This window comes from Periplaneta americana, chromosome 6 (assembly GCF_040183065.1).
Source record: "Periplaneta americana isolate PAMFEO1 chromosome 6, P.americana_PAMFEO1_priV1, whole genome shotgun sequence".
In the NCBI taxonomy this organism is placed as follows: domain Eukaryota; kingdom Metazoa; phylum Arthropoda; class Insecta; order Blattodea; family Blattidae; genus Periplaneta; species Periplaneta americana.
Window position 1 is genome coordinate 38,016,790 of NC_091122.1, and position 27,804 is coordinate 38,044,593.

Sequence of the window (27,804 nt, forward strand, 5' to 3'; positions counted from 1 at the left end):
CATTTCCCGTTACTCATCATGTAGGCCTAACCTCACTACTATGCATTCGTTTGCTTAGGAAACATTTAATTTATAATTACTGTAATTAAAACTCACTTAACTTATTATATGCATTTAAGACTATTTGTTTTTATTCGCTTTTGAGAGGGTTTCCACTCTTTATGTTTCATAAACACATACACTGAGGATGCAAAAGCTATACGAGCTCAAGTGACGCCAGCTTGTTACAAGAACAGACTACCTCGGTATTACTGTTGGTATTCATCCGCGTTCATAGTACATAACAAAATATAAAAGTAGCTTTTCTTTTACATAGCGTTTTACGTATGAGTGAAGTTATATGTTTCATCGTATTTAACAACTAGAATTCAATGTTTTATTTTCAATTAATACAAGATTATGGTTTCCAAATACGAACTATATTTCCCTGCGTCATGTGAGTGTTTCGGCTGGGAGCCAATCACGGGTATGACAGCAACGTGCTTATGTTTACATTAGGATTTTTCTTACAGCGAAAACAGTATAGATATAAGTGTTAATGGAAAAATAAAGTAATGACTGTGTAAAATAATAATAATAATAATAATAATATTAATAATAATAATAATCATAATAATAATAATCATAATAATAATACCCGGCCCCGGAACAATTTTTCCCTTGAAATTATTCAAATCTGCTTTACAGGGAGCTTTACCGGAAAGACTAGATTTGCATAATATATACGTCACTGTGTACGTTAACAGAAAACCACAATTCCAAGTCACACAGAGATTGTGTGCACTCGATGTGAGTCTCTGGCGTTTCGTCAGCCCACGCGAGTTGTGTGGATATAAAGGGAAAAGTTGAGACGCTGTCGGGTGGAGTTCCCGGGTAGCTCAGTTGGTAGAGCGCTGGTATGTTCAACCAGAGGTCCCGGGATCGATACCCGGCCCCGGAACAATTTTTCCCTTGAAATTACTGAAATTATTCAATAATAATAATAATAATAAATAAAAACTATACCTAAACGTATGGAATTGCATTGAAGTCTTGAAGAGGGAAACCAACACAACTGACGAAAATTAAGCTGCTTGCTCTTGAAATCACAGGACAGTTCTTTTTCTTCGTCATAATTTCAGCCATAGCCATAGGGCTATTCCATATGAAATCGATCAGTAAAAAACCTCGCATTTTTTAATACTCTATTTTTTTCCCTATTTATACAAGGTGCTGAGGAGAGTGCATTTGCAAAAATATACTATCGAAATTCAAACGGTTTTCGTATTGTTGAGCGACAAATTTAGCGTATTTTATAAAAACAAGCCTCTTTTAGTGCTCAGAACTCTGCAACCGTTTACTGCAGAACATTGAACGGGAGGTCATTTTGGTAGGTTATGTTAAGAAGTAATCCTTATTTTTATTGTATACAGAGATACAGATAATCTGATTTTACTTACTTTTAGGCTTTTTGCCCATTTGTAAAAATGTAAAAAAATATTGAGAAAAAACCTTGCATTATTAAGAGGGATTCGGGATTGTTTTCTTAGTGGCTCGGCAATAAGTTTCGAGGGTATTAAATAAATTATTTTTACTGGAACGTGGAACCCGAATATTATTTATGCTGGAACTGCCAATTCCAGCACTGTGCTGTAGTTGGGATATATGTATGTATGTATGTATGTATGTATGTATGTATGTATGTATGTATGTACGTACGTACGTACGTACGTACGTATGTATGTATGTATGTATGTATGTATGTATGTACTCGTATGTATTAGTAGAGTCAGAAAGTGCCGGAACTTCGGGTGGTAACGCCATGCTCTATTGGCAACATCTCTGTCTTGTCCATGTAGTATGTGACATACTCTCCAGGCGTATAGACACAGTGCAGCTTCGCATGAGAATGGGGAAGACTAACGTACCTGAAACCAATCGAAATACAGTGCAACTCTCAGCTTCGTTTAGTGAAGACTTGTAATACAGTTGTAAAATGAGCTTGAAGGAGCAGAGAGGTAATATTAAATTTTGTGGTAAACTCGGTAAAACATTTACTGAGACTTTGGCACTCATTCGCCAATGGTATGGAGAAGAAGCAATGTCTCGGATCCGAGTGTCTGAGTGGCTGATCCACGTTCAGGAAGACCCAGATCGACAAGAACTGAAGAAATGATAGCTCGAGTTGCACAAGAAATCAGACGAGACCGCAGTCAATAGATGATATGGCTACTTTGTTAGGCATTTCGCATGGTTCTGAGCAGTCAATTCCCCACATGTGTGTGAGCACGTTGTTACAGGAAGCCTAACAGATGAGCAGCGGGAAGAGCGGCAACTGGTTAGTGAAGACCTGATTGACAGGGTGGACCAGGATCCAACTCTCTTGTACAGACTGATCATAGGTGCCGAGACTTGGTGTTTCCTTTACGACCCGCAGTCTTCAACGTGGAAATCTCCCGGCTCACCACGGCAAAAGAGATTCCGAGCCGACCGATCTAAGGGGAAAGTAATGCTTGAAGTGTTCTTCGATATCCAGGGTCTCGTACATTTCGAGTTTATTCCTGAGGGTGGAACTGTCAGTAAGGAGGCGTATGTTGCAATTCTTCGGCGTCTTCGTGATGCAGTTCGACGAAGAAGACCCAACTTGTGGCAAGGACAAAATTGGGTTCTCCATTATGACAATGCCCCAGCACATCGGTCGCTCTTGGTGAGCGAATTCTTCGCACAGCACAAAATACCTGTCATTCCACAGCCACCATATTCTCCAGATCTTGTTCCAGCAGATTTCTACTTATTTCCAAAGGTCAAATCCCTACTCAAGGGACGGCGGTTTGCGTCAACCGAAGAGGTGAAAATTCCTGCGACAAAGATGGGCTGCAGGAACTTTTCGAGAAGTGGTATGGACGCTGGCAGAAGTCTTATCATTGCCCAGGGGGCGTAGTTTGAAGACGGTGTTGTGTAAATGGTTATATGCCATCTGCAACAAAGCTATCTACACATGTTTGCACTGACAAGCAAACGTTCTGGTGGGGGCAGACAAAAAAGTTATTTTTTTTTCTTCCACCATGTTAATAATGTCAAAAGAAGTGATCATACAAATTTTGGCCACTCGACCGCAATTACGAAGCCGTCCAGAAAGTGATTTTCCCTGGGGCCGTTTATAGAAAACAGCACAATTGCATGGAAATATTTATTGAAACAGATACAGCAATTGTTGCGCTATTTGTCAGCATATCCCCCACTGGAATTGAGACATTTGTCATACCATGGGATCAATTTTTGTGTCGTAGAAGTCAGCCGCCTCAGATCGGAACCAGCGTTTGACTGCGTCTGCGCCTCTCTCTGTCGATCCCATGATATGAGAAATGTCTCAATTCCGATGAAAATATGTTGAAAAATAGCTCAACAATTGCTGTGTCTGTTCCAATAAATTTGTCCCATGAAATTGTGTTTTTTTTTTCTGTTAGCGGCCCCTGGCGAACTTATTTTTACGGCCCTCGTAATTGCGGTCGAGTGGCCAAAATTTGTATAGAGCCTAAGCACTTCTTTTGACATTATTAACATAGTGGAAGAAAAAAATTTAACTTTTTTATCTGCCTCCATCAGAACGTTTGCTTGTGAGTCTATACGCCTGGTGAGTAAGTCACATACCACACGGACAAGACAGAGAAGTTGCCTATAGAGTACGGCGTTGCCAACCGAAGTTCCGATACTTTCTGACTCTGCTAGTATATACATGTGTGACTTTGTGTGTGTGCGCGCGCTTATTCTTATACGTTCAATAAAACTTGTATTTCTTTGCAATATTGTGACAGTGTTGAAGAATGACTTACAAACTTTTGAACGATCTCGTAAATTCTGTTAAATCAGAGATTAATATGTTATGTCAAGTTCCAGAACATGGTGGAATACTCGAAAGCCTAATTCCAATCGCAGTCACCAGTGAAAACATAAAAACTCATATATTATTTTATACCTACAGTACAAAATGTTTTACTTCAGACATTTCAAGCGTTTGTATTGAAGCAGACTGAACGTTATTATAAATGAGATGTTAACTTTACCTCACAAAATTACAGACAGTAGATTCACAGAAATTTCATATGTTAGCATATGTAGCTACTAACCCCGAGAATGCAGTGAGACAAGTGAAGATTTACTGTTACTGTATTCAGTAGAAGGTGACTGTGTGGGTGTGTTTTTATTTTCTTTTAAGCGGTAACCTTGCACCGTGCTAATCGCTTTGATAAGGAGTTTCACTAATTATTGTTATTGCCCAATAGAGTTCATAATCTTCACAATGACGAGGACGGTTAACAATTCTTAAGGATAATGAAACGTATTGAAATGTCCCGTAATTTATTCTTTCAGCCTGTAAAAATTAGAAAATATTTTGTGTGGATCACTAGAACGTACAGATTCCGAAATAAAATGTTGAGCTGCCTTATTTTATAAGTTTAGCTTACATGCACTGCATATGTGCAGTGTACAAGAGCCCCTGTATACAGTATATTTATGCTACTTGGACAGTAGTGCGAAATTTTTGCCTACATACATGTGGACTCCCATCAAGATATTCGCTCCAAATTTTAATTCCGTATTTGCACATAGCCAAATTCTGAATGTAGGAGAGATACTTTCATTTCATTGCTTAACATTCAAATTAGAACAAGCAATGAAAAACACGTAATAGTAAAAAAACTTTATCGTAAATGGTAGAAACGCTAACAGAAAGAATACTGATTGTAATAGTAGTAGACATAGTGTGATTAACAGTAATAATAATAATAATAATAATAATAATAATAATAATTATTATTATTATTATTATTATTATTATTATTATTAGGCCTATTATTTATTAAACACGAATGTGTATCACTTTAAGCCATTTTAATTTGTTCTGGAGGTCTGGCACGGGAGTGAAGGTTGATCATAATGATAATAGAAAAAAGACAACTCCAAGGAAACCCCTTCGCGCCCGCTTAGTACACAACAAATTTCTTCATGATCCAGACGAGAATCGAACCCGAGTCGTCACAGTAGAACGCAGAGAGACTAACTACTCGATCACGAACGACCTGGGCCTAACTTGTTATTATCATGACCAATTATTGTACACAACATAACTTTTTTACGTTTTTATAGGTGGTATTACGGAATTTTTTACTCGCCCCGTAGTATGAGACAGATGTAAATAATATGTGATAGAAATAGTAAAACTAAAGTTACAAAACGCAGAACTGCACGCATTGTATTCTTCACCTAATATAATTAATAATAATAATAATAATAATAATAATAATAATAATAATAATAATAATAATAATAATAATAATATAATACTGGCTCTTAAGAAATCCGGAGTTTTATTGCCGCCCTCACATAAGCCCGCCATTGGTCCATATCCTGAGCAAGATTAATCCAGTCTCTACCATCATATCCCACCTCCCTCAATTCCATTTTAATATTATCTTCCCATCTACGACTCGGCCTCCCCAAAGGTTTTCCTCCCTCCGGCTTCCCAACTAACACTCTATATGCATTTCTGGATTCACCCATACGTGCCACATGCCCTGCCCATCTCAAACGTCTGGATTTAATGTCAGGTGAAGAATACAATGCGTGCAGTTCTGTGTTGTGTAACTTTCTCCATTCTCCTGTAGCTTCATCCCTCTTAGCCCCAAATATTTTCCTAAGAATCTCATTCTCAAACACCCTTAACCTATGTTCCTCTCTCAAAGTGAGAGTCCAAGTTTCACAACCATAAAGAAAAACCATTAATATAACTGTTACGAAACCTCATCTAACATAATTAGGAACATTAAATCCAGACGTTTGAGATGGACAAGACATGTAACACGTATGGGTGAATCCAGAAAAACGTATAGAGTGTTAGTTGGGAGAGCTGAGGGAAAAAGAGTGGTGGCCGAGACGTAGATGGGAGGATAATATTAGAATGGATTTGAGGGAGTTAGGATATGATGCTGGGGACTGGATTAATCTTGCTCAGGATAGGGACCGATGGCGGGCGTAAGTGAGGGCGGTAATGAACCTCCGGATTCTCTAAAAGCCATTTGTAAGTAAGTAAGAAACAGTAAAATTAGGCCAAGTAGTAAAAGTATTAGTAGTGGTGATGGTGGCAATAGTAGATTAAAACTGGTAGGGCCTACATATAAAAGATTGAACGAAAGGAAAGTGCCTAAACGACATTTCATTTCGAGGGAGGATCGTCGGTGACTACAGTTTCGAAATTTCTGCTTCTTCAATGCAGCGCTCAAAATTATAGACGCTGTACAAACAGAGAGCCTGAAGACTGCGTCATTTCATAAACCATTGACCACCCATGAACCCGCTCCGCAGAAAATCCAAGGCCTACTCACAAAAATATGTGTACCTTGGCAAATTCATGACAGTAATTTTACAGTGCTTGATTCGTGACATGAACTGCCGGTCCCCGGAACCTTTCCGCAATGTCTAGTGTGAATTTAATTTCACTGTCAGGACGCAGGTGAGGGGAGCGGTAAAGGGGGAGGGAGGACGGCGAAGGTTGCTGCTGATTCAGGAACTTCGTAATCGTACACTTCACCTGCTTCAAGTGCTTGAGTAAGACGTCTCGAAAGACAACTCCGAAGTCGTGGCTAGATGCCATCTTGTCGACAGCGTAAATCGCCTAGCGGGGCGGCCATGTTTACAGGTCTCAACGACTATACCAATATGTTACAAAATTGTTTTATAGTTTGCTTATCCTCAGTAGAGTTGTTTGCGAGTACTTAGAAATAATGCGATCACTGAGTGGTCTAGACCATCAGCCCTCCTGTCATCCGGGTTCGAGTCCCGGTTAGGCCTGGGATGTTTTAGTGAAAAATTCATAGTGATATTTATGTAGGCTGATCAGATTTTCTATGGTCCAGCAAGGGACATCAGCAATTATAAGAAAAATCACAAACGCTTATCTAGACATTCTCCGTTTAAATGTTGCATAAAATATATGTAATAGTAAATAAAATGATAGAATATCGCACAATAAATTTGTAGAGTATCTTAACTGTTCCAATTAAATACATAAACACACGTAACTTCTATACATAAATATAGCCACTAAGAAATCAATTTAAGTACTGACGCATCCATGGAAGTCTTTCACATAATATTGTACACACTGAACTCTTACTTACTTACTTACTTACTTACTTACTTATTTACTTACTTACTGGCTTTTAAGGAACCCGGAGGTTCATTGCCGTCCTCACATAAGCCCGCCATTGGTCCCTATCCTGAGCAAGATGAATGCAGTCTCTACCATCATATCCCACTTCCCTCAAATCCATTTTAATATTATCTTCCCATCTACGTCTCGGCCTCCCCAAAGGTCGTTTCCCCTCTGGCCTCCCAACTAACACTCTATATGCATTTCTGGATTCGCCCATACATGCTACATGCCCTGCCCATTTCAAACGTCTGGATTTAATGTTCCTAATTATGTCAGGTGAAGAATACAATGCGTGCAGTTCTGTGTTGTGTAACTTTTTCCATTCTCCTGTAACTTCATCCCTCTTAGCCCCAAATATTTTCCTAAGAACCTTATTCTCAAAAACCCTCAATCTCTGTTCCTCTCTCAAAATGAGGGAACTCTTACATACACATTTTACAAATACTTGTCTGAAGAATATATCTTTTTAAGGGCTTGTTCATTCTCATACAGCTTCATACAAAATCCTTCACATGAGAAATGAAAGTTTGTTTTAAATTGTAACAAACTTTAACTGTTTCAATTTTCATTCCTGATTTTTCATCAGTCCAGATTGAGTTCATTGTTGAAAAAAGTCTTTAAAATTATGAATCACTGACTGAAAGACACATGATTAATGACACTATTTTGAGAAGGTTTTCAAATGGAATGGAATTTTTTTATGTTGAAAAACATCATACCACTTCACCTGTTGGTTTATCACAAAACTCTTCATTTTTTTGGAACTACATAAAAATGGACACTACGGCAGTTCTAACACTTTCGCGTAACATGAATGAAGACAAAGATGCTATGTTCTTCTCAAAGAGCGCAGAATATCTCATACTGTGCTCGCTGGTTCTTCTGTCTCATACTGAGAACCGTTAAGAAATGTGCATGAATCGCAGTAGTTTCATCACGATACTTAAATATTTAACGTGTAAAATGTTACTGAAACAAGATCAAAACTTCTGGGGACAAAATTAATTTTCGGGGACAAAAAGGGGACATGTGCTCTACGGGGACAGCAACTCAAAACCGGGGACTGTCCCCGAAAATCGGGGACGTCTGGTCAGTCTATTTATGAAGGCTAAATTGTAGCCTAATTGAGTCCCGCGCTGTGACGTGATCTGAGTAAAGGCTCATTCACAATGAAAATTAAACATAACGTAAGCGTTAACTTAAGAATATAAACGTTACGGTAAAATCAAGATCATTCACGATTGGAACATAAACATAACAGCAAACATACTTTGTAACCATTGAAATATAACAACGACGCCATTTCCTCATATTATGTCGTATACTTCAGCGCTCCACGATTGTATTCTGTTTGCAAATCACGTAAGCATAAGCTTGAAAGTTTGAAGTTTGCAAACTTTCATGTTAACGTCTTACGGTAATGTTTATGTCAATGTTTATGTGAATCATTGTGAATGATCCCATTTGGTAGCCTGGGCGCAAACTTCTGTGTTTATGTTACGGTTAAGTTTAATTTTCATTGTGAATGGGCCTTACGGCATCCTGCCTTGAACTCGTATTACGGAATGAGCGTTGCTTCGAGTCCTCATGGGGGAAGAAATTTTCTCATGAAATTTCGGCCAGTACATGGGACCATTACCCACGCAGCAACGTGGTACATTTGGGGAGCTACCACAGGTAGGGAAATCCATTTACGAAAGCCAGCTATAATGACTGGGAAAATCATCGTGCAAATCAAACGATACTTCCATTCTGGTTGGATGATTGTCCACCTCTACTTCGGTACGTGGGCGTGAGACCAGGAGGCAGCTGCTCGGCCGGGACTCTTAAAAGGCTGTAGCGTCACGGATTATTATTATTATTATTATTATTATTATTATTATTATTATTGTTATTATTATTCCGGGTAGCTCAGTTATAGAGCAGTTGGCTACGGACTGGAAGGTCCGGGGTTCGATCCCAGGTGGTGACAGGATTTTTATCGTTGCCAAACTTTCAGAACGGCCTCGAGGTTTACTCAACCTCCTATAAAATTGAGTACCGGGTCTTTCCCGGGGGTAAAAGGCGGTCAGAGCTTGGTGCCGACCACACCACCTCATTCTAGTGCCGAGTTCATGGAAAGCATGGGGCTCTATACTTGTTTTTTTTAAAGATGGGATATGACAATTAAGCGGCCGAACTTGGAACTACAGTGCTATGTTGCCAATATGGACTACCACGCTGCCAGCTGATGGAAGGTATCAATTGACGTTAAGATGGCTGACGTTAAAACATTCATTGATAATTGACGCAAAGGTAAGAAAACAATACAAAAATCGACAGAGAATCAATGCTAACACTGTGTGCACAATAAATGTCAACAACAGAGCTATTAAGCACTCGCCATGTGGGAACGGTAAGTTTGGCAACTCAACCGTTGTTACCATAGCAACAGGCCTACCACGCTATGTGATATTTTTTCCGATCGCAACGCTCCTGTCATGTCCCATCTTTCAAAAAAACAGGTATACCTCCATGCCCCCCAGTGCCTTCATGGCATATTACGGGGATATTTTTACCTTTACCTTTTTATTATTATTATTATTATTATTATTATTATTATTATTATTATTATACGTAAACAAGCGGATAAAGCGCCAGCACCTAAAGATGGAAACCCGGGTTCGACTCCAGGTGCCGGAGCTAATTTTTCTCCTCTAATATTAATTGTTACCATAACAGATGTATTCTGTAGGACCAAAAAAATAATAATCTTTACGTAGATTTAAGGTGAATGTCAGGTAATTCCATGTCAAATTCTCGGCCTCATCATGCCAAGTACCATGCCGCTATCACAAATTACATTAACGCTAAATAAATTAGTGGTTGATACAGCGTTCATTAGCCCAATAAAATTTTACACATGTGGCTGGATATGTCACTGGATTTTCAGAAGCGTAAAAAACTGACGGTTTGGCTAGATATAATATTGAATACTTTCGTTAAACCTCAGCATGAGAAGGTCGGTACGACGTTCCTGTCGCCTTTTTACTTCCAGAAAGAATTGTTAGTCAATTTTTATTATATATACACAGAGATAGCACTTTTGCGATATCAGAAATAGTGTACTGTAGGCATACATTTTCGTGAAATTGTCGATGTCATTTGCACCACAATATTTTTTCTTTATAGTTTGTGCAATTGCAAAGTATAAATGAGAAATCGAGAAGTCAATGAGTCTTAGTAGATCTAAGAAAATGGCCATGAAGTCGTGAACTGAATTGTTCGCTAAGAATAGACCTCTCGATCGTTTGTCTCGTGTGAAAAAACTGAAATAGCCGTGCTCTAATATTTCGGCTTCGTGAAATATCCGGCTATCTTAGCAATACTTCCTCGATAACACGTACGGAAAATATGGGCCCTACCATTAGCTCGCCAGTCTATGTTTTTTTCTTGTTTTCAAATATAACACGCTAAATATTACTCTCTGCATTTGGAAGCGTCGTTAAATAAACACTAATTAACAGGTCTAAATTAATCTTCTAGCCTCGAAACTCACATAATGTTACATGATATTGGTTGAACATTTATAATAGAAGACATCACAATAAAATATTAGTGTTAATACTTTGATGATGGAACTATCAGTAGGGAATATTTTGCTAATTCCGCAATAGTAAGAGGAAAACATGTCACATTTATGTTAAGATATTCACAGGAAAGAAATATCAAGGTATATACTTATGAACCAAAGCTTTGTTTAGTATATGAAATAAAAAATATTAAAATAGAAATATTTTAAATTTTACACTAATTAGAGTTGAAAAGGAACTACTACTTGAATAATCCCGCAACCCGCAACAGAACTTTAGCAATTCCGCAGTAAAAAGAAAGGTATGATAATTGTTTATTTAAATATATTTTTGAATATTAACTAAACGGAATTGTATAATCTTATTTTGAAATCTCTTACAATGCTTCTGGTCCTCAGTCATTGCACTTCTTACAGGCAAAACACACTACAAATCAGAATGATCATTTGTGTTGATACATTCGAAATGAAGCCAGTTTCCACACTGAAGACACCCAATCCACTTTTCTCCCTGTGTGTCGTCTTTAAAATGACCACTGCATACTTGGCGTGTGTTTTGGTTGGTCGCTCCATCAGTCTGATTCATCGGGATTCTCCTTTTATTTTGTCTTCTTCGTTCACTTGAAGAGTTGGCAGTAGTTGGTCTATACGGCTCTGTCTCATGCTCATCAAAGATTTTTGTGTATGGTGCAGAAACTCTTCAAATGGGGATTTTTTCGGCTCATCGTGATACAGTAACTGCCTTTTACAGTGTTATGGGGAATTTTAAATTCTTTTGAGGCTCTGTAAGTTGTCAAATCTTTCCGCAACACTCTACCTACAGCCTAATGTTTGTATGTCCCTGAAGTGTTCTCAACCTGTATAACTTGCGAAGGTAATCCAAAGAAAGAGTGAAGTGAGACCATGTCGAAATAATTAATTTAGATCACTACAGATAGTAGAAAGTGTTTTAAAAAAACATGATTCACACCTCGTATTATAAAGGCTCAGTAAAATCATATAGCCTGTACTGAGAATTAGCTGAGTTTCCCATAGTATACTGAAGTAGGCGACAAGATAAAACCATCACAGTTCATATGATATGAATAGCTCGGAACTTGGGGACTTGTGTGTCGTGTTCCTGGTAAGGTTACAGGTACAACGTACACAAAGCTCGCACTGTAAGCGCTCAAGGACAGTCTATGTACTAAGAAAGTGGTCACATCTACGCACGAGGAAACTGTGTCATGTTGAAGCCAATGACAATCAGAGAATTACAAATAAATGGTCTGTTAGAGGAATTAGAAAATACGTGTTATTCGAATGGGTATTATAGAAGTTTGAAAATACATTTTTTAAATTTTAGGTACAGAATTTCGTGGAGTAATTCGGAGGAGATACATTATTTTCTTCGAATGGAGAGCTTATATCTTGTAAGTTGTGCCACACACAAACTAAAGGCTGGAAACGGCATTCATTGAAAGACATTGCAGTCCTTTAAATTGGTGGAAAATTTGTCCATAGACATGGATCAAGTCGTAGAGGGACCTGCCCTAGTAGTGATACATTAATTGAAAACTATTTTCGAGAAAAATTTAGGATATGCTTATCTTTCTCAGATATGAGATCAGCTAGCAACTGCTGAAAATCGAACAAAAAACAGTGACAGTTAAAACATTTATTTTAAATTTGCTCCCATCATTTCATGTGCCGTGGAAATAAGTTTTTCTCGTTTCAAATCATGTTTAACTAACAGGCGAAGAAGTTATGGGTTCGAAAATCTTCGAATGTTCGTAGTCATACACTGTAATAAAATATACAGAGCAGAACAGTAAATTTGATATATTGCTGATGTTTATTTTTATTATACATGCTATAAAATTACGTGTTTCGACCTACCATAATACTATCAATATGTTGTTCCAGCCAGTGACCACTTTTCTAGCAGACCTGACAGTACCTCCGTGCGGGAAGCGGGAGTTTGTTGACATTGAAGTCCGGTCGTTTAGCCACGTGCAAAGACACAAGTCCCCAAGTTCCGAGCTTTGGATATGATATATATGATATATTTCGTCACAGCACTTCTTTACATGTAATGGTGTACCTCACATTTCTGTACCCGGTGCCACCATTAACATATTATTACAATAACACATTATTTGCAGTACACGTCTACACAAATACTCCCAATTACACTATGTACCTTTTTTGTTATTTGGTCAAACTCCCCTTCAGTATTTCTCCTACATTTCCTTTGCTATTCTCTATTTGTTCATTAATCCTAATATATCTAATATTCTATACTGCTTTCACACCCCCTTTATCCTCTAACTATTATTCACTGAAATCTCAATTTCAATTTATCTCTATAAATTATCATATTGAATTATTTGTCCTATTTGTTCTTTGACCTTTTCTCCTATCTTTCTCTTATATTCATTTACTGTTCCAACGTTCAAATGTTAGTACTAATTTTATGCTGTCACTTGTTCACTTCTCTTAACCCTTTCTGACTATTTTCTCTCATTCCTATTTGCGCTCACTTTCACTTTCTCACTATTCTGCTTACACTTAATCCTTTGTCACTATTCTCACTTCCTATAAATAGCCTACTTATATTTTATTCTACACATCTGCTTATACACTTTCTCTCTCCCCTATACTTCTCGATCTTTTCCAGTTTCACTTTATTTGCACTTTTTGATCACATCCACATTTTTTTAAACGTATCAAATATCTCTGCTATATCCTCGGCTGTCGCAGGTTTTGACCTTTCTTTACTGTTCGTCTCTGCCTTATTTCTGTCTTTGTCTGTCTTTCTATTTATTTCTTCTTCTATTCCTCTTTTATTTTTCCCCCCACGCTTCCACTTTCACATACTAGATTTTCACTTACACTCGCACCCATATTCTTTCCACTACTTCCTTCCCTATCATTTCCTAAATCTTGGTTTCTCTTTTTATCACCACTCACCTTTTTTCTAGCGCCCGTGTTTCTTGTTCCGTTATTGTCAGCATTCCTTATCACAGTTCATATACACAAGTAAGGGTAGTCAATCTCAAGTTACATTATGTTAATGTCAAGAAAAGAGTTTTCATTATATTTTTCACAGAGGGATGACCAACAAAGGTATTCAGGTAATTACTGGGTATAAAACCATTTTGAAAGTTGGATTCGTCGTGTTTCAGTATTCCTAACGCGCAATGTTTCCGCGGTCATATACAGTGCGTCCGCAAACTCTCTCCGCAGCGAGGAGACGGCGATGTATACGCTAGGAGCTGCAGTTATGTTGGTAGGTGGGATTCACCGCTAGCGGCTGCAGTTATGTTGGGAGGTGGTATTCACTCCACTCGAAGGTCAACACTGCACACGTGTGAATGATTTTGCTGCCAACTTAAAACTTCCCGCTAGGAGGTCGAGCGTTTCTTCTCGCTGCGGAGTGAGTTTGCGGACACATTGTATCATTTTCGCATGTTATATTATGAAAATCATCGATGTCCTACGAAGATGGCTTGGTTTGGCTTGACTTTTCGAGAGCTTGGCCCTGGGGGATTCACACAATCTAAAGTGAAAAATAAAAAAGTTTATCCCTTATCAACTTTTGAGGATGTCAATGCTTATTTTGAACAGATTACTAGGAATTAGTATTTTTTTCTCACTTTCCAAAACAGATATTGATTTAGAATTTTTTTCTTGCTTTCCTTATTTATCTATGAATCCTAAAAATTACAGCACGATTGATTGAATGTCATAAAAGCTACGGCGTGGTAATGTTTAACGGTGCGGTAAAGATTGCTCTCGTCTGCTTGCTGAGAACGGCAACGAAAGACCCTAAGTTTGGGATGAAGAATGGCGGAACGGAGAAAAATTCTCTCCGGCATCGGGACTCGGACCTGGGTTTCCATCTTTACGTGCTGGCGCTTTATCCACTAAGCCGGATTCAAGTTCCGATGCCGGATTGAATCCCTCTCATTTTTATGTTCTACCTATTGTGTTCCCCTTTGTTGGTTTAACCTCGTGTACAGTTTCTTAGTTTCATTTTGGAGATGCCGATAAGCTCACTGTATTATAATATCAATTTTTGTTTACCACCTGTGCTTATCTTAAGCAGATAAGCACAGGTGGTAAACAAAAATTGATATTATAAAACTCGTGTACAGTGCCACAATGTGTGTGACAGTAGACACAATGTCCAACCAGAAGTACAGAGGTGCACTCATTACGAGTGACTAAGTGGCCGGGGACCGACGGAACATGGCGCCGTCTTGAATCACAAAGTGATTACTTACGCTTTATCATATTACCACAGTCTAGTATATACAGTCACGAAGCTCAATACGTAGTAAATATGCATCCATAAATAGTTACTAACCACTAGGATCGCTACTATCGCCTCATTACAGACAATGCGAAATAGTACCGGCACAGTCTATTGTTCCTAGTACTCTCATCAACTCAAGCTTCGTGACTGTATATACAGTGAAACCTCTCATTTACAGACATCGAAGGAACGTAACAATCTGTCCGCATCTGGGAGATGTCCTTTATTGGGAGGGAGGCTCCCCAATCTAACAGTAAATTTATAATATGCATTATGTATCCCTTCACGCTTTAAATGAAATGTATTACTGTAGTTTAATTCTAAATACAGTATACTACAGTAAATTCTTTGCAAATTTGAACTACAGTAGATAAGACCGAAAAAGGAAAATACAGTCTTGTGCCATGCATTTTTATTCTAGGTCTACAGCTATGCAGTATTGTAATTTACAGTTTTCAACTTAACCTTTACGTTCAGGTGCCATGTCTCTCGAAACAGAACAACTGATTGAAGTGAAGAGAATAATTCTACTAACCCTATCATGTATCGAATACAATTTCACGATCGCGGACCTTATGGTCTTCTTTCATGTTAAGGAATTTATGCACTAAATTTTCCATTTTTGTAACACATTAGGTCTTGAAATCCAAGTTCTATCCGCAGTCAGGAGGTAAATCAAGCTGTAAGACTGTGAAACAGCTTTCCGTGTTTGTGTCTGAGTGTATCCGTAAACGAGAGTTAAATTTATCATTATTTCTAGATTATTTCAGTTGGGACATAAAAATCTGTCCGTATATGAGGAATGTCCGTATCTTGGGGTTGTCCTTAAAGAGAGGTTTCACTGTACTAGACTGTGATATTACTATGATGTACCGAAGTACATACGGAGTTTCAGTGTAGTAATTCTTCGTTTCCAACAGCTAACATGATAACATCTGGTCCTATGTCCGGAAGAGGCACTACCATCTGTGGTAGTAAGTTGAAAAAAGCCTGAATATGAACTTGCTAGGGGTATGGAAAATTCTCGACAGACAGAGCTAAATTGTTATTTAAAAACGAGCTTTAACTCTTGTTGAGAACGTGTCTTGTTTCGAACATGACGGTGTAGATTGAAATGACCTTGACCCTGACTGTATAGTTAAAGACACAATCGATTGGTAACTTTGCAGTAGCATTGCGACAGTTCTGCTTTATGTTTATCTTATGTGTTATGTTGTATAACTTCACTGTGCAATCTGAAAGACGCCGGTTCGAGCCCAGGATAAGCTGACGGGGTTTGTCACAGAGATCTAAGTTCGATACCTGGAAGATAGTGTGAAACTTATTATCGACAGTTTTCCTCATAGCATTTCGGCTTCACTGCAATTCTTATTCTACCATTAGTTCTCTATTGTCACACAGAATGTAGTCGTCTCTGAATATTGTAGTTTAAGGGTATATGTACTTGAATTACCCCAAATATTATTAGAAAGTGAAGGCTCTAAATTTCTAAAATGTTATAAGGAAATGAACTCACAATTGGACAAAAATTACAAAGTATCAGAACAAGACTTATTAGAACTTAAATATCTGATAAAAGTATAAAAAAGGTTACTAATAATATTTTTCAAACCAGTTTTATCAAAGTATAAAAATATTATTCAATTACATCATTTGATAACCATGATATGGTCTCTCTGACATCTTTAATATTTTTATGCTCGACCATGCCGAAATGTAGTAATTATACACCTGGTAGCAGTCCTTTAATGCATGTCATTAAAGCACACCTACTCATTAAAGTACAGGTGTTCAGCCAATGACAACTCAGCTTACAGGTGTTCAGCCAATGACAACTCAGCTTACAGGTGTTCAGCCAATGACAACTCAGCTTACAGGTGTTCAGCCAATGACAAGTCAGCTTTGTACCGTTATAAAACCGCAAGTATCGACTATTCTCGGATATGCAATCGAAAGAGAATTAGCGAAAAGTCACGGAGGCTGGAAATCCAATACTGTCGCAGAAGGTTATGTTCTGTTACTATAATAATTAGCGTTAATTGTAAATAATATTCAAATAAATTCAATTTGTCATCTCGTTTTTCAATGTCGAATTCAATAATCAAGGTTATATCAAGTTTAACGGGATTACATCAAGGTCAATGACATTATATTCCTCGGAAAAAATCAATACCTTCGCGTCTGCGCACATCTCACAAATCACGACCTAGAACAAGGTCACTTCCTATCTTGTCAGATACAAATAAAATGTATACATCTGAATAATTTCAAGTTAGAAATATGGTCGAGCATAAAATGTCGTATGAAACTTGCCTATAATGGTAATTAAGACGCTCGTATGAATATTATGAAACTCGCTTGCGCTTGTTTCATAAATAACCATACTTGCGTCTTAATTACTATCACTATAGGCTCGTTGCATAATGTACTATTCCTGCATGTAATAAACACTTATTTCTGAAAAGTAAACTACTCTCAGACATCTAAAGTTGTTAATTTTAATACAATTAATTATTTATTTGTCATATATAAATTATATTAAAATTTACATAATGTTTTGTGACCTAATTTTTCTATTTTAAAAGAAATGGGCATTATTGTAGTCTACCTTTTGCATAAATGCATGTTAAATCAGTGTACAAAATTTGATAATTCTGTCTCTAATGGTTGTGGAGTTATGAAATAATATGTGTGAAAATTTTCAAATTTTGGAAAATTTAACTTAAAGTAAAAAGTGAATTCTAAAAAAATATTAACTTTTTTATACTTTTATCAGATATTTAAGTTCTAATAAGTCTTGTTGTGGTACCTTGTAATTTTTGTCCAATTGTGAGTTCATTTCCTTATAATATTTTAGAAATTTAGAGCCTGCATTTTCTGATAATATTTGTGGTCGTTCGCGTACATATACCCTTAAAGAAGAGTTTAATAAAAAAAACTTTCCCTAGAAGTGGAAAAGACTTCCAACCTGATGCTAATCGTTTCACAATAATGTTGAGTGGGTTATATACTTTATAAGTAGTAAATACGAAGCTACTTCAGGAAAGTAATAAACCGTAAAAGAGGTAATTTTGAAGCGAATGTACCTAGATAAATATATAGGACTAAATGTAGTTTTACTATTATTCTGCGACTTTAAATCGAAGGATAGTTTCACTATTAATGTTAGTCAAGTATCTGCTGCTGCACTTATATTACAACTACCGCTTTTGTTCTTCGTACGCCTATTTCTCATTAAATATTTTTTACTAATAAAATCAAATATGAATTTAAAAAAATACATTTTACCTTTAACACAAAAAACACGATAATAAATGGAGTTCTATTCCCCAGAACGTTAGACTCAGATATACAGAATATACTTCAGACGTATAATGATGCTGGTATATACTTATTTCCGCCGCAAAGAAAGAATATAATAGATCTACTTCTTTTTATTAATATCCTGTGTTTTCTTATGTGAATACCTGGAATGGTGTTAATCTCATATCACAAAAGTCTCATTATGTGTTCTTCTTGTGGGTTGAAAAAAAAATCAAATACAGTATGAGCTTGCTATGGGTTTGGAAAACTCTCGACAGTTGGTTAGGATTGGCTTAATCATAAAGCTGTTACTAAATCGAAATTATAACTTGATAACTCTTCAATAATATTTGTTGAGAAATGGAATGAAGTCTCGTCTTAAGTTTACTTTTCTGTCAATTCCTAAAGCATTCTTACCTCTGATACTTTATATTGATTTTATAGTGTGAAGTGATGTATTAATATGGATATCAGATTATGTACAGTAGTGGCAAAAACAACCGGACCGACCCTTGTAGCTGATTTCAAAGCCTTGTTCACTCCAGAGCACGATAGACTGGTAACTAAGGCTTTCGTGGTTCGAATCTTGCCTGGAAAAGAAACTTTTTTTTGTTCCTTATTCAAATTTATTCCCAATACTTTTCGATTGCAGCGATATTTTACTACTTAATTAACTTATTATTCCCAGAACATGAATTTTACCAGCAATCGAAAAGTATTGGGGATAAATTTGAATAAGGAACAAAAAAAGGTTTCCTTCCCAGGCAGGATTCGAACCACGAAAGTCTTAGTTACCAGTCTATCGTGCTCTGGAGTGAACAAGGCTCTGAAATCAGCTACAAGGGTCGGTCCGTTTTTTTTTTTTTTTGCCACTACTGCACATAGCCTATTCGTTCCTCTTCTCTCCCTCCTTGCGGCGGTACAGAACAGACCAGAGCCTGCTGGTAGGCCTACATACTAGTTCAGTTACAACGCAAGAATTAACATGTTTGTTAAAATTTAAGAAATGTGTTTCATTATTTCAGGGCAGTTATATGTTTGCAACGTGAATCGTATAATAGACCTATATAAGTATATTACTCCATTTACAGTTTGATTGCTACTATTCTCAATTACTATAATACGTAAACATGAATCTAAGCTATAAAATCTCATATACCGTATGTTTTACTTTCCTAGCTGTAAATATTCTGCTGTTAATTAATTTAAATTTTCTCAGTTAAATATAAAAATGGTCCCGCGCCGTAGCGTCGCGGTCTAAGACATCCCGCCTAAAACTCGCGTTACGGAATGCGCGCTGGTTCGAGTCCTCATGGAGGAAGAAATTTTTTCATGAAAATTCGGTCAGTGTATGGGACCGGTGCCCACTCAACATCGTGCTGCACTTGGGGAGCTACGATAGGTAGCGAAAATCCAGTTTCGCAAACCAGCTATAATGGCTGGGGGGATCATCGTGCTAACCACACGATATGGAGGTATAACTTATGGTTGGATGATCGTCCACCTCTGCGTCGGCATGTGGACGTGAGGACAGCAGCCGGCTGGTCGGTCTTGGCCCTGCAAAGGGCTGTAGCGCCATGGATTTAAATATAAAAATGATTGGACTGGACATATTTTCGGAAAAAGAGACGATGATGACGAAATTAGAACATGTGGAAACTATGAGATAAAAAAGCATGTAACTGTATCCGTGTTTCCTCTATGTCTCCATGAAGAATTACATTACTCATATAAATTCCGTTTCACCCGCCACTGATCCGTATTTCATCTTTGACGCTCACTTCAGACAGGAAAAATACGCCACTGCTATCGCATGTTGGAACGAGAATAAACCATGTTACGACAGAAGACGAACTCCAAAAACCCAACAAGAACTCCATAAATAGGTTCTACCAAGTCTCGTAGTTCCGACACAGGCAAACTCTGATGATGAATGGTTTTGTTATTTTTACTTCATGAGGTATCTAAATTTGGCATGAAATACTTTCACTGTTTCTTGTCTGCATTTATAGTCTTATGCAAGCGAACGATTATATCCACAGCTGATGCACCCGTTCATATGACATTTATTGGCACTTTTCAAGGCTCACTACATATTTCATGACTTTGTTTTCTAAATGTCGAATTTAATTGAATTCCTTTATTCCTAATTAGCTAGTCCAAATAGTTCGTGCTTCTTACACGTTCCCTTCATCACTATTTGACTGTGTTTCGCTACAGTTCAAGCCGTAGCATTTTGAACTCATAATCCGGAGGAGCTGTGTCTGTGTCTCAAGCGGTAACGCACAGGTCTTCAACCCAAGCGGCTTGGGTTCGATCCCTGGTAGGTCATGATCAGGCTTCGAGACTGCGGACCCAATAGAGCAGTTCAGTTGGAAATCCGCATAACGGCGTACTGAGTATAGTGGTAAAGCGTACAGTGGGTTGGGGTACTGTAGAATGGATGCCAACAAATACGCAAAGGAAAACGTTCTGGATTTAAAGGTTCTGACGAATAATTTGGTTTTCATATAAACTCTGTCTGAAACTATTACACGGTTAGAAAAGTCAGAGTAAGAGACGCCGGAAGCCCTCAAATTAATTTAAAAAATGATGCAGAGAATTAATGAGACATCAAGTACACTGGTTACTGAACGTGTAAAACAGAATTTGAAATCAATTGTATGTAAAAATAACGTATATGGAACATTATGTAATATAAACAGAAAATTAGTAGCCATAGAGTCACCCGAGAATAATGGACTGTCTCTTAGAGATTGCAATGATGTTAGGTTTTTTCGTTTTGCTCCTATCACGTCATGCGACGTAGAGCGCAGCTTTCTACAGTACAAACTTTGGCAGATAACCGAAAAAGATTTACGTTTGAGACACTAAGAATGTATCTTGTAGTACATTGCATTTCGGTACTGTAACTGCACTTCGTAAAGGTGACCAATAGGATAAATGAAAAAATTAAAATTGCTACATGCTTATTTCTACCATTAACACTGTGTATAATTAAACACAAATACTTATGAAAGACAGGAGAATAAATGTTTTTCACATTCTTTTGACATTATCATTGTGTAATGTATATTTACTTTCAGAATGTACATATGAGTGTTTCCCCATACTACCGTACTCTACTCTAAATAGCAACGTTGTTACCTCAACATATCTCTATCTACCTGCAGCGAGACAACAACCTATAGTGCATGCACAGTAAACTTATTGTATCGGGTCCAAAGTCTCGAAGCCTGGTGATGATGTAATTTGTGATAAACAAAGCAGACATTGGAGAAAGTTTTTCTTGGGATGCTCCCGTTTCCCTCTATCATTCCATCATTAATTTCATCTATCGTCTGTAATGTGTATTGGTATTTCCAATGGTTATGTGTATTTTTTTTTTTCGAGATTTTCAGTAGGCTATAGGGACGCAAAAGTACTGTTGTGATAAATTCTATATTTTCTCAGGTACAACTAGGCCTATAGGACTTCCAGCTTTTCTTCCGAAAAAACTATGCTAAGATTCCTATAGCCCTGAAGAATCCACCACCGTCTTTGAACGGATTTGAATCCACGGACCTCGGATCTACTGTATTAGCAATGATGGTAATAATTAAATCATCGAGGATAAAATAGAGTAACTAAGCTGCATCCGCCGTCTTCGCTGTATGTATAACGTATGCGCTTCCAACCAGCAGTCCGTGGTTTTGTTCCTGGTGTGGGCAGAGGAAGAGATTAATCTTTCGTTCACGGGGCTGAATATCCGTTCCTTGCCGTTTTCTGTCTCAGCGTGGCCCTGTGCCATGCTGAACACACGACCAGAGAGGCTCGCAATGTGCTCCTGTCTATACCTAGTAAGGTTTATCTTGTCTCAGTAGCAATAAAACCAAGTCCCTTCAAATGAGGGTGGAGATTATAGGAGGGTTGTAAATTTTCAGGATTCCTTTCAAAATCTTGTTATTGTACAGGCTACCGGAACTCGGTTTCTTGAAAGACAAGCTCAGTGACGGAACTATACAATACGAAGAGAGATATTTTGTTACTTTATTTTGCGCTACAGAATGTGTCAACTAGTCCCTTCCGCCACTGGCATCGCTTCACTCCCTCCATCACCATAACAACACAGACGAGGTAAGACATATCTCCTTTCTCTCTCTTTTCACAGTGAGACAAGATACATCACACAGACTTTAGTGTTAATCAAAAGATGTACGTACCATTCTCTGAATTGTAAGTCGTTATGAGAGAAGAAGGTAAAACATGACGAACAAAGAAATAAAATTAAGCTGCAATATAAATGGGCGGGCAGGGCATAGTTGCGCTCCACGGCCGGATAAGATGCAGCAGATAAAAAAGGGTCCCTATTTTGTGGGCATAGTTGCGCCCCGTTCCCATCAGGTAGAGAAAAGGGGCATGGCATAGTTGCGCCCCGACGAAATGGGTAGAGAAAAAGTCATTACGGAAACTCGAGCCTCGTAATCAACGTACCTTATTGATTTCTTATTCGATTTAATATTCATTATCGATACCGTTAAAATGAACACCATGAAGTTGGCAGTACTTTATTAACTGTTTTTTCTACTGTTTATGCAGTGATTATCAATAGCCTACCGTAAAAATGAACACCATGAAGTTGACAGTAATTTATTAACTGTTTATGCAGTGATTATCAATAGCCTACCGTAAAAATGAACAACAGGAAGTTGACAGTACTTTATTAACTGACATATTCAAATGAGTGAGCCGTTGGAATATGGGGCCTTAGCAGTCTTGACATTTTATTAGTGATTTTCACACCGAATGTGGCGTATAGTGAGGTTAATTTAAAATGAATGTTAAGTTTAGTGAAAAGGGTAAAGAGTTAATAATTCACAATGGTTCTAAGTTTCAATTTTCAAAACCCTGTACCGTAAGGTTAAGATATCGATGTACAAACAAAAAATGCAGTTCATTTATTGTGTGTGATCGATAAAAAAAAGTGTTATTTTAAATAGTAAAATTGATCATATGCTAGGCCTACCTCATTTCAATGCAGCTACCACTATAATATTTTTAAGTAATTTATTTATTTTATGACAATCACTTTCATGTGTACTATGCCCATCGGGGCGCAACTATGCCATGTCCATTCTGCTACCTAATTTCTTCGGGGCGCAATTATGCCATGCCTAGGCCTCCCAATTGACCGCGGGGCGCAACTATGCCATACCCAAATGGGCTGCTTGTTACTTTGGGTAAAACTTTTTCGTTACATAATCCGGTGACGAATGTGGTTTGGGATAGGCCTATGATGACTCCAGAAATGAGATATTAAATTATAGCTATATTTGTAGTGAAATGAGGCAATGAGTCATGGGTAAAAAAATGTTCATGTGAACAGTTTAATCGACATGGGCTGGAAACCGAGCCCCTAGAATACAAGACGGACGCAAATAGAAGAGATTCAGCTTGTGGTCCAGTCCTTTGAAGGGGATCCAATATCCGAAGCGCCTTCACGCTCCTTGGCCTTGGATGTTGTTATCCTCCCTTTAATAAGATGCCCCCTCTCTCTGCCGCAGGTTTGGGAGAGGTACAAGTCTTGCAATTCTGCTCCAGCATAAACATATATATCACATGGGCCGACGCTGCAATATCGATTCGATAGGAGCTCTGCTATCTCACTTGGTACAGTTTGCACCCTGCCAGAATTTGAAGGAACTTGCATAGTTGTCGATACTTTCAGAACGTTTATAACTTTCCCCGTTAATAAAATCAGTTTAGTCGGTATACCGACTGGCCGTGAAGTGGAAGGACGCGGTTCTCTGACGGTTAGAGATAAAACATTTGTTTCTTCATCGTATTTCTGTGATCCAAGTAGTTTCCTCTCATACAGTTATCATATATTTTTTATAGCAAATAAAATACGACTAGCTTGATCTGATGCTAATCACTAATCATCATCGTCGCTGTTCTTCTCTTCTCCTTTCTCCTTGTCCTTCTTCTCCTCTTCCTCCTCCTCCGCATCATTATCATCATCACCATCATCATCATCATTAGAGGGCGGATGTTGATGGAAAGTTAATCTTATTTTTCACTTTAGGACGATGCCTATTAATAGAGAAATCCTTTCTATGTTAATATCAACAAAAAAAGTAATTTCTTATATTGCATTTTTAGCATTTTTTTATGTTTTTGAACTAATAGGTTATTTTTATATATTTTTCGACATTTTTTGGGTCATTTTTAATAATCTGAAGAACTTTTAGATAATTTGGAATGCATTTTACTTTCTTCTTTACCGATAGGTCTGTTAAATCATTTTCCAACCATATAGGCCAGTAGTAATTACCTACTGAATAAATGAATAACAATGAAGTTTGAGTTTTATAGTTTGGAACAGACTCTAAAGTCCATCCCTCATTCCACTGAAGGCTTCACTTCACACAACGGAAGTAATATAAAATGCTTGACAGGAGCTTAGTTTAAGTGAGGACTTTGACTGCTACTGTTCTTTTGTCGGTACGAGGGTGTCTTTAGAATTTATGTTTGGAAGGGGGTAAACGTTCACCATGTCCTGAACTGGACGTTGTGTCCTCAACATGGTTCGGAAGGGATGTCTACTGTAGTAGACAGTATTTTTAACACAAAAATTGCAAGAATCCACGCACAACCCACAATTTGTTTTGTCATTCACACTCCCTCATCTGGAAGATCTAACAAAAGTGAAGCGCGGAAGGAGGAGATGGAGAATGAAGGCACTGACATGGACCACCCCTGAATGAAACACATTGTGAACCCTCATTAAAATCTACAGTTTTTCCTTAAAATCTTAATTTTGTTGCATGTTCTTTTCCTTTATCTTAGCCAAATTCCAGGAAGTTGTCTCCTCTCTCCGAGATTTGCAGGGCAGTCATTGAAACAAGGTGACTAATTTTTAAGAAGTTGTGGTGCGAGTACGGTGAATAATATTTAAATGTCATTTTCTTTTAATTTTACGTCATTTTTCCATTAGTTTAAGGGCATTTTAATGATCATTTTAAGTAGATTTTTAGGTCATCAACATCCGCTCCCTAATCATCATCATCTTCATAATCAGGAATATTATCTTGTTCCGAAAGTAAAAAAAAAAAATCTTAGAGCTCTACCAGTTTTCCCCATTTACATCTATGGTGTCGAAGTAGGAAATTTTACCTCCAGTGGTATCTGAACTATTTATCTCATTGCTTCAAATCAAAGGAAGCGGGTTTAATTCTGTAAGTATAGTTCCTACGGGTTCGATGAGGTCTGGCTGGAATTTGTGGTAGATAAAACAGACGTGGCAGAGGGTTTTCTCGGGTCACTCCCGTTTCCCTCTGTCATTCCACCAACAGTCTCCACTTCCTCTCATCTATTTTATGATCTGTAATCGTAAAAATAGGCTGGGATTATGTCTGGGGGTAATACGGGTTTCCATAGCTGATCTCATTCTAAACTAAAGGCTTGGGACTCCGAGCTCTGTGTTCGTGCTCCTCAGTGCCCAATGAAACCTTACCTGCAAGGTCCAGGAAGAATGGCCTGCCTGTCAGCGTCGGATTCATGAATGCCACCCGAGTCATCCGAGATAATCATTGCGTATAGAGGTACAAACGGTCTAAGTGCAATGATCCATCCCGGATCCATTCCTCGTGAAATCAATCAATCAACTAGTCAATCTTACGGTGTACATTAACGTACAGGCAACCAACGGCGTAGCTCAGTCGGTAGCGAGTTGGCACCGCTATTGCCAGAATTTGAACTCGGGTTCGCGATCTTCGTACCTCAGCGCTCTGCCAACTGAGCTACCAAGGTGACATCGCTTTGGATAATCATAAGAAAAATAACACGTGTAAACTGCCTAGGCCAGGTTTTGTCCTATAGAGACAGAGAACTTACTAAAGGCCTTATCAATAACCAAACATGTATTTAAAATAGGCTTAAGGACTTTACTAATAGACAGTAGTATATTATACACACTATTTAAAGAGTGTAATTGATGTTTTGTTATTGAAGTGTTGTATCAGTGAAGAAGTGTGTTGTGTCAGTGAAATGTGTTGTGTAAGTGAAGTGTATCTGTCAGTGAAGCTTTATAGTTTATAGTGGCAGTGCAAAGTATTTGAACAGTGAAATGTTTTTGAAGTGTTAGTGAAATCAGGATAGAATCAGTGAAATGTGTCGTAGTTCCAGTGTAGTGAGTGAGTTGATAGCGAAATGAGTGTAGTGCTAAAAGGTACTTGTGCAGGTATGAACATATCATACTCGTGGGTTTTAGTTCGAACTTAGGGTTAAGATATAAATTAGATTTACTTTAAATGTTATTTTAAGTGATCGTGCTTCATTTAATTTAGGATGCTCCCTGTTATTATTATTATTATTATTATTATTATTATTATTATTATTATTATTATTATTAGTAGTAGTAGTAGTAGTAGTAGTAGTAGTAGTAGTAGTAGTAGTAATTAATTGTATTTTTTATTAAATGTGTTTATTATTAATTGTGATTATTGATGTAATTAGTTACCACTGCCACTGGGTATATACCCATTTTGCAGTGTGAATAAATACATGCATACATACATACATACATACATACATACATACATACATACAATAGCGAGCGAGACTCGTACTTCGTTGCTGCGCTCAGACATGGGTTTGAATTCCACTTGGGTTGATTAATTAGGATTTTTTTTTACGTTTTCGCCAATTGTAAGACGAATGTTAGGGAATCACGTGGCGAATCTTTAAGACTCAGTTTGCAAAGTACCAATTCGCTATCACCAATAACACTGACGAGAGATAGTTGATGCAGCGTCGTTTAATAATAATCGGTTTAAAAACACACGGGTTTCTTCAGAGTACTTTCGCCATTCTCCATTTTGCGCCATATCACATCACAGCCTCTGCTTTAAGAAATACTTTAAATAAAAAACAAGGCACCCATAAATTAGGTTTCTGTCCATATTAACGTGGTTGAATTGAGAAATGTAATATTTTCTCAAAGACGTAGAATTCAGAAGTTTGCTGTACACTTCAGCCGCTTTGCCTCTGTCAGAAAGTATCATTTCAACAGCAATAATAAATTATACTAAGGCATTGTTCAGATTCGACACTAATAATAAGTCTGTAATGGAACAGATATGGAATGACAGATAATCTGCTCCATTTTTTTTAACTATAAAACATTCCCCATTTGGTGACAAGTTTTCCACTAACTAGCTACTACTAAGTCGAAAACGTAGGCTATATATGAGAGGCTGAATTAAAGCATAGGAAAACCAGCTGGTTGTTAATTGAATCGCGTTCGCTGCGGAGAGCATTTCCTGGAAGTCGCTTTTCCAAAGTTGCTGGAAGGGGAGACTAGAACCCTTTTCTGAGTGTTTTCATCTACAAACAACTCTGAAAAATAAAAGGGGCGAAGGGATGGTATGACGCCGAAACTCACTTCTCAAAATAACT